This window comes from Chrysochloris asiatica, unplaced genomic scaffold (genome assembly GCF_000296735.1).
Source record: "Chrysochloris asiatica unplaced genomic scaffold, ChrAsi1.0 scaffold00148, whole genome shotgun sequence".
Classification (NCBI taxonomy): domain Eukaryota; kingdom Metazoa; phylum Chordata; class Mammalia; order Afrosoricida; family Chrysochloridae; genus Chrysochloris; species Chrysochloris asiatica.
The window spans coordinates 4,386,258-4,392,781 of NW_006408666.1; positions in this window are offsets into that span (position 1 = coordinate 4,386,258).

A 6,524-nucleotide genomic window follows, 5' to 3' on the forward strand; every position below is an offset into this window, starting at 1 on the left:
ATCAGGAGGACCAGTAACTGGATAAGAATATCATGTTTGGTAAAGTGAAAGGTTGGAGAAAAAGAGGAAGACCCCCAAAGAGATGCATTGGCACAGTGGCAGCAGCAGTGCGCTCAAGCATAGCAACAATTGTGAAGATGGCACTTCTGCTGTGCATAGGGATGCTATGAGTTGGTACCAACCTGATGGCATCTAACAATAACAACAACAATACTCATTTCAACTGTGAAAGGCATTAGCATTACCCTAATTTATAATAGGAAAATGAGTGTCAAGTAAATTAACTAGTTGGATGTCTATGAATAAAGTTGCTGACATGTCTCCTACCTCTTGTTGCTTTTGTTGTTAGGTATCATAGAGTTGGTTCAAATTCATAGTAACCTGATGCACAACAGAACCAAACACTGCCTGGTCCTCAGGCATCTTCACAATTGTCGTTAACCTTGAACACACTGACCCTCCACTTTACAAAGCCTGAGGTCCTTCTCCAGAACATGGTCTCTACTGATATGTCCAAAGTATGAGAGACGAATCTCACCATCATCACTTCTAAGGAGCATTCTGGCTGTCCTTCTTCCAACACAGATTTGTTTGTCCTTCTAGCAGTTCATGATACTTTTACTAATCTTCTCCAACACCATAACACAAATGCATCAATTTGGGCATGTTTTAATTTTCTTCAGCTTCAGCCTGAGCTTGTATATGAGCAATTTATAGTCTTCCACAGTCTGTCCTTGGCCTGGTTTTGGTTGATGATGGATTTGGTTGCTTTTCCATTATCTCTTTCCACAGATGTAGTCAATTTGATTTCTGTGTATGCCATCTGGTGTGGTCCATGTGTATAATCATCTTTTACGTTGTTTTAAAAAGATGTTTGCAATGCAAAAGTCATTGGTCTTGCAAAATTCTATCATGTGACCTCCAGTTTTGTTTCTTATCACCAAGACTAAATTTCTCAAGCACTGATCCTTCTTCTTTGTTTCCAACCTTTGCATTTCCAATCACCAGTAGTTACAAATACATATTGATTTCATGTTTGATCAATTTTAGATTGAAGGGATTTGTAGAATTCTTTATCATCACTGGCTTCAGTGGTTGGTGCATACATTTGAATAATAGTGGTATTAGCTGGTCTTCCTTGTAGGCATATGGATAGTATCCTATCATAGACAGCATTATACTTCAAGATAGAAATGGAAATGTTCTTTTTGTTGATGAATGTGATGTCATTCTTCTTCATTTTGTCATTTCCAGCATAGCAAACCATGCGATTTTCAGATTGAAAATGGCCAGTATCAGTTCATTTCAGCCCACTAATGCCTAGGCCAGCCCACTAATGCCTAGGCTATCTTTATTCATTACATTTCATTTTATATATCTTTATGCATTACATTTCATTTTTGGAAACCTTCAATTTTCCTAGATTCATGCTTTGTATATTCCATATTCCATTTACTAATGGATGTTTACAGTTGTTTCTCCTCAATTTGAGTTGTGTTTTAATAGCAAATGAAGATCCCCAAAGCTTAACTCCATTCATGTCATCACAGTCAACTCTACATTGAAGAGACAGCTCTTTACCAATCTTATTTTTAGTTCCTTTCAACCTTAAGAGGTTATCTTCTGCTCTATATCTAGCAATATTCTGATGCTATTCATCATGTTTCAATATTCAATATTCTGGTGCTATCTGACAATGTTCCACTGCAATCCAGAATGTTTGTAATGGCTAAACATTCAGGAATAGTCTGCCTCTCTTTCCTAGTCTGTATTAGCCTGGAAGTTCAGCTGAAATCTATCCACCATGGTGACCTTGCTGGTATTTAAAATTCCAGTGGCAACACCCACACTAGCAGATAATACCCACTTGACCTGACTTCAATGGCTGAATGATCAGAGCTTAAGAAGAAGAAAGAAGAGGAAAAAAAGAATAATCTGATACAATTTAATGAACTTCACCTACACTTATGGATGCAATAGCTCAAAAGAGAGAACGAATCTTTACAGCGAGGATCATTCCCATACCCTCAATACACAGGGTAGACAGGGATGGACAACTTGGACATTAGCTACCCAAAATGGAGGGGGTGGGCTACAAAGGAAAGAATTGACTGGCTTACAAGCTTTCAAAAAGGAGCCTAGTTCCAGAGAGTGCAGAGGAAGGTATAATCTCCAGTGAGTAGTATCCAATCTGTCTGGGCAGAACTGATGAAAGGAGATGGGGATGGCACTCATGTGGTACAATAGTGAATAATTAATATCAGGACTAACTGTGAGTATTGGAAATGTAAAGGTAGATGTTTTGTAACAAAAAGAAGGAAGAGATTAACTTTGCAGGCCAGGAGTGAAAGCCCCTGGAACCATCAAGGGAGAAGAGCAGAGTGTAAGACCCTACCCAGAGAAACAGTGACACCAGAGATGGAGGCAGAGACAATGGAGTGGAGAGATAGAGTGGCTGGGTACTCTAGATCCAGAGAGGGAGAGGGGCTGGGTGCTGATGACCAGGGGCAGGCTTGCAGGGTGTACCCTTTTGTTGGAGGTTTGATGCATGGAAGGGATTGTAACCATGGCAAGGTAACGATATACAATAGGATGAATGTAAAGGTATTATCCTCCCACATAAACTATCACATAATTCATAACAAAATAGTTTAAATTAAAAAAAAACAAAACTAGAAGTTAGACATTTAAAAAAAAAGAAAATCCCAGTGGCATAGCTGCCAGCATCACAGCAACACACCAGCCACCACAATACAATGAACTGACAGACTAGTGGTGGTTTCCTACCTTACATCACTTCCCAAATGTATCCTGGCATGTACTCTCTTAAAACAAGTCCATCTCAGAAAATCATAGCATTTTACAGATAAAAAGGAGCATCCTGGGAGCATGTTATTATCTTCCTTAATAAATCAAATTCTTCTGAAATTCATACATTCTGTACCAAATTTATGATCTTATCCCATAAATCTGGTTATACTCCAGTGTTCTCCATCTATGAGTAACTTCACACTCATTCTGTCATTCCAGTTAGAAATCAAGGGTCCATTCTTGAAGACACTTTGATTCAAATTCTTAAATCCAACTCATTACTAATTGTTGTTAATGCTGTTATTGCTATTAATGGCCAACGAGTTGTTCCAAGTCATGGAGAAGCCACGTGTTGTTCCAAGTCATGGAGAAGCCACGTGTTATTCCAAGTCATGGAGAACCCACGTGTTATTCCAATTCATGGAGAACCCACGTGTTATTCCAATTCATGGAGAAGCCACGTGTTATTCCAAGTCATGGAGAACCCACGTGTTGCAGAATAGAATTGCTCCACTGATTTTCTAGACTAACATTCTTTCAAAAACAAATCACCAGACCTGACTTCCAAGATTGCTACACAGAGTAACTATGGGTCAGAACTGACTCAATGGCATCTAGCAACAATAACATCTTCTGAGGCATTTCTGAGTTGTTTCAAGATGGCACCTTTTTTAACTTTTAGCTAAGCACTTAACCATCTGTGCCACCAAGGGACTCCAATGATGTATCAATAGTGTCCCTTAATAGCTCCTAATTCTGTCTCTATCTCCCTATCTTTCTCACCACTACCATACTAGTCCAAGCACCTATCATCTCTGGACTAGTCTTATTTCAATAACTGTCTCTCTGCTAATCCCATTTCCATTATCGGTATTCTCCACTAAGGTCTCCATAAATATTTTTCAAACTCAAATCTGATCATTCCCTACTCCTCTACTCTCATGGACCTATTTCTACAACACTGCCTCCCACTCCCTGGCATCGCTCTGTGTCCATCTTACAGTCCTGTCCACTTGCTCTCCTGCCCCCCTGCACATTCAGTGCAGAGTTCCTGAACATGAACTTAGCACATCTCAGCTCAAGTCTGACTTCTTTCCTGAACAGACCAAATCCTTTCTTTTACTTTGTCATGTTACCATGGATTTCTTGCAGTTTCAATTTTGCTTATGCCTTCGTCACTTTTGCATTAATATCCTTATTTCCCAATTTACTTTCATCTCTGTGAAAGCCATGGCCACTTGTCTCTTTGCTCACTTTTGAAACCTCATCAAAACAACACTTGCCACAGAGTTATTTGCAACTCATAGTGACCCTTTTGTATGTCAGAGTAGAACTAGGCTCCGTAGCATTTTTAACGGCTGATTTTCCAGAACTAGGTTGCTAGACCCTTTTTCCTAGGCACCTCTGGGTAGACTAGAACATGCAATCTGAGGAAGTTAACAGTTTATAGCACCAAGGAATTCCAACAACTCTCATAGTTCTTACTATAGAGTAAATGTTCAGTGTTGGCTATTGAAATGACCCCCGATTTTACAGATCAGATAGTTGAGTGTTATGAGTTAGTTAGTGGCAGAATTGGAACTAAAATCCAAATCCCTTCACTCCAGGTTCAATGATGTCTTCTCTTTGTACCCTATTATCTCCTGCAACATACACATACACACACACCTATTCTTCAGGTGCTTCACCATTGCTGATACATGCATAGCTTAGCTGTATTTAGAAGGCACAGTACAGCCAATTCTTGCCAAATTGCGTGTGGTCAAGACTGAAGGACTCTTGCTCAGAAATCACAAATACCATAAACAACTGTAGCTTCAAAACTGAAATGCAAATGACTGCCCATCTCCAGGTCTTTTCTTACGTTGGTAAGAGAAGGATCTTCTGAACCTGCCACTATTCAGTTAGTGACTTCAGCATGGTAAGTGTATTTCTCTAACACACAGTGGAAATTGAAAACAATCTAATTGGTTTGAAGGAACACTTCAATGCCACATTGATAGATGCTTGGTGCAGAGATGAAAGTCAGAAATACAGACGGAAAGTAATGACAATTTTTTGTCCAGTTTGAGCTCAATTTAAAAGATTTACTTTTTTCATTAAAATCCCAAATACCTATGAATCCTAACTTCTTAACTCTTAATATTTCCAAGGAAACACACACACACACAGGACTTCATAACAGGTAGATATGAGATTTTAAAAGTTACAGATAAATCAGTTACAGTGTCGATATTTCTCCATCATTTCTGATAAACATGCAAGGTGAACATTTCTCAAGGTAAAATGTTTAGCCAGGATGCGAAGGATCAATTTCCATTGTGTTTTTTGATTAATACTTGGCACAAATACCTTTTTAGTTAAAAAGCTAGCATTTCCAATGGCTTACCAGTAGCTAGCGGGGGTTGATGGATCGTCCTCAGTGTATTAAGAATAATTGTGGGCATTTGAACTCTGTTTCGAATTAATATCACACTTTCAAACACTTCAGAGCACAGTTTGCAGGACGTTATTAAGAAATAGTGACTGCATTTCAAATGCCTGATGTGAAACTTAGGAGAGAAGGCATCAGCTGTTTAATAATAGTTTGTATAATAAAATATTCATATTATCATACATTTCCCATCATAGAGGATGGAACTTAATATCATTTTAATATATTTCCTCCTAAAATAAAATTTTAATTAAAGCTAAAGATATATTGCCTAAGGTAAGCTAAACTGTTTAAAATTATTAACTGCTTGAATACTTGTTGCTACACTACAAGCCACCATAAAAGAAAAGAAATTAAGTACTCCAGGGATTAACGCAATTTTGAAAGCTGCAACCCCCCTGCTCCTCGCTTCTTTTAGATACGCCTAACTGAGCCATAACTATTTTTCTCCACTCAGCCAGACTCCAGCTTTGTGGCTTTTTTAATAACCTGGCTTTTCAAGGCTCTACCCCTGAGAGCCTTTTCACTTCTGCCGCACTACATACAAGCAAATTTTTTCCAGTTGCTCAACAGTCCAATGCCTCCCTTTCTTCGTTGCTGAAGCATTTCATTGCAGTTTCATTGACGGGGTGGTGTTCCGTTACAGTGGAATCAATAGCTCAGCCCTTCCCAGCACACCGATTAGCTTGTCAGTCAGGGCCTGGGGGCGGGAGTGTAAATCCCAGAATACCAGGGGCCCGGAGTTTGAAAATAGAGGAATGCTAGCAGCCCCATGCTTGTCTACCACCTGTTGCTGTACAACATGTGCAAAGTGTATTAACTTTTTTTGCTGCAGCATGCCTTAAAGGTCAACTGCAATGGAAGCCTTAAGCTTTTGGAATACTTTAACTCATTACATAAAATCAACCTCTCTTGATTTGTTACTGGTTCTGAACAAAAGGGAATTTATTCTTTGAGAGGCTAAATTTGACAAACAGGTTGTGGGTGGGGGGAGTGGTCAGGAAGGGAGGAGAGGGAAGGACAACTGGTTTCTTATTTTATTTTTCAAAGTAAATGGTCTCCTGCTTCTTGATTACACATTAATGGAAACCAGTTTCCACAGTTAATGGGACCATGCTGTGGATTTCCGTATGGGGTGTGTGTGTGTGTGTGTGTGTGTGTGTGTGTGTGTGTGAGTGAGTGTTTCTTTCTCAAACTCTAAGCAGGATTCTTTGATAAATGGGGAGTCATGAGGCTGTGTTTTCCTTTTCAAAAGTTGGAAACACAAGATAAGGAGAGA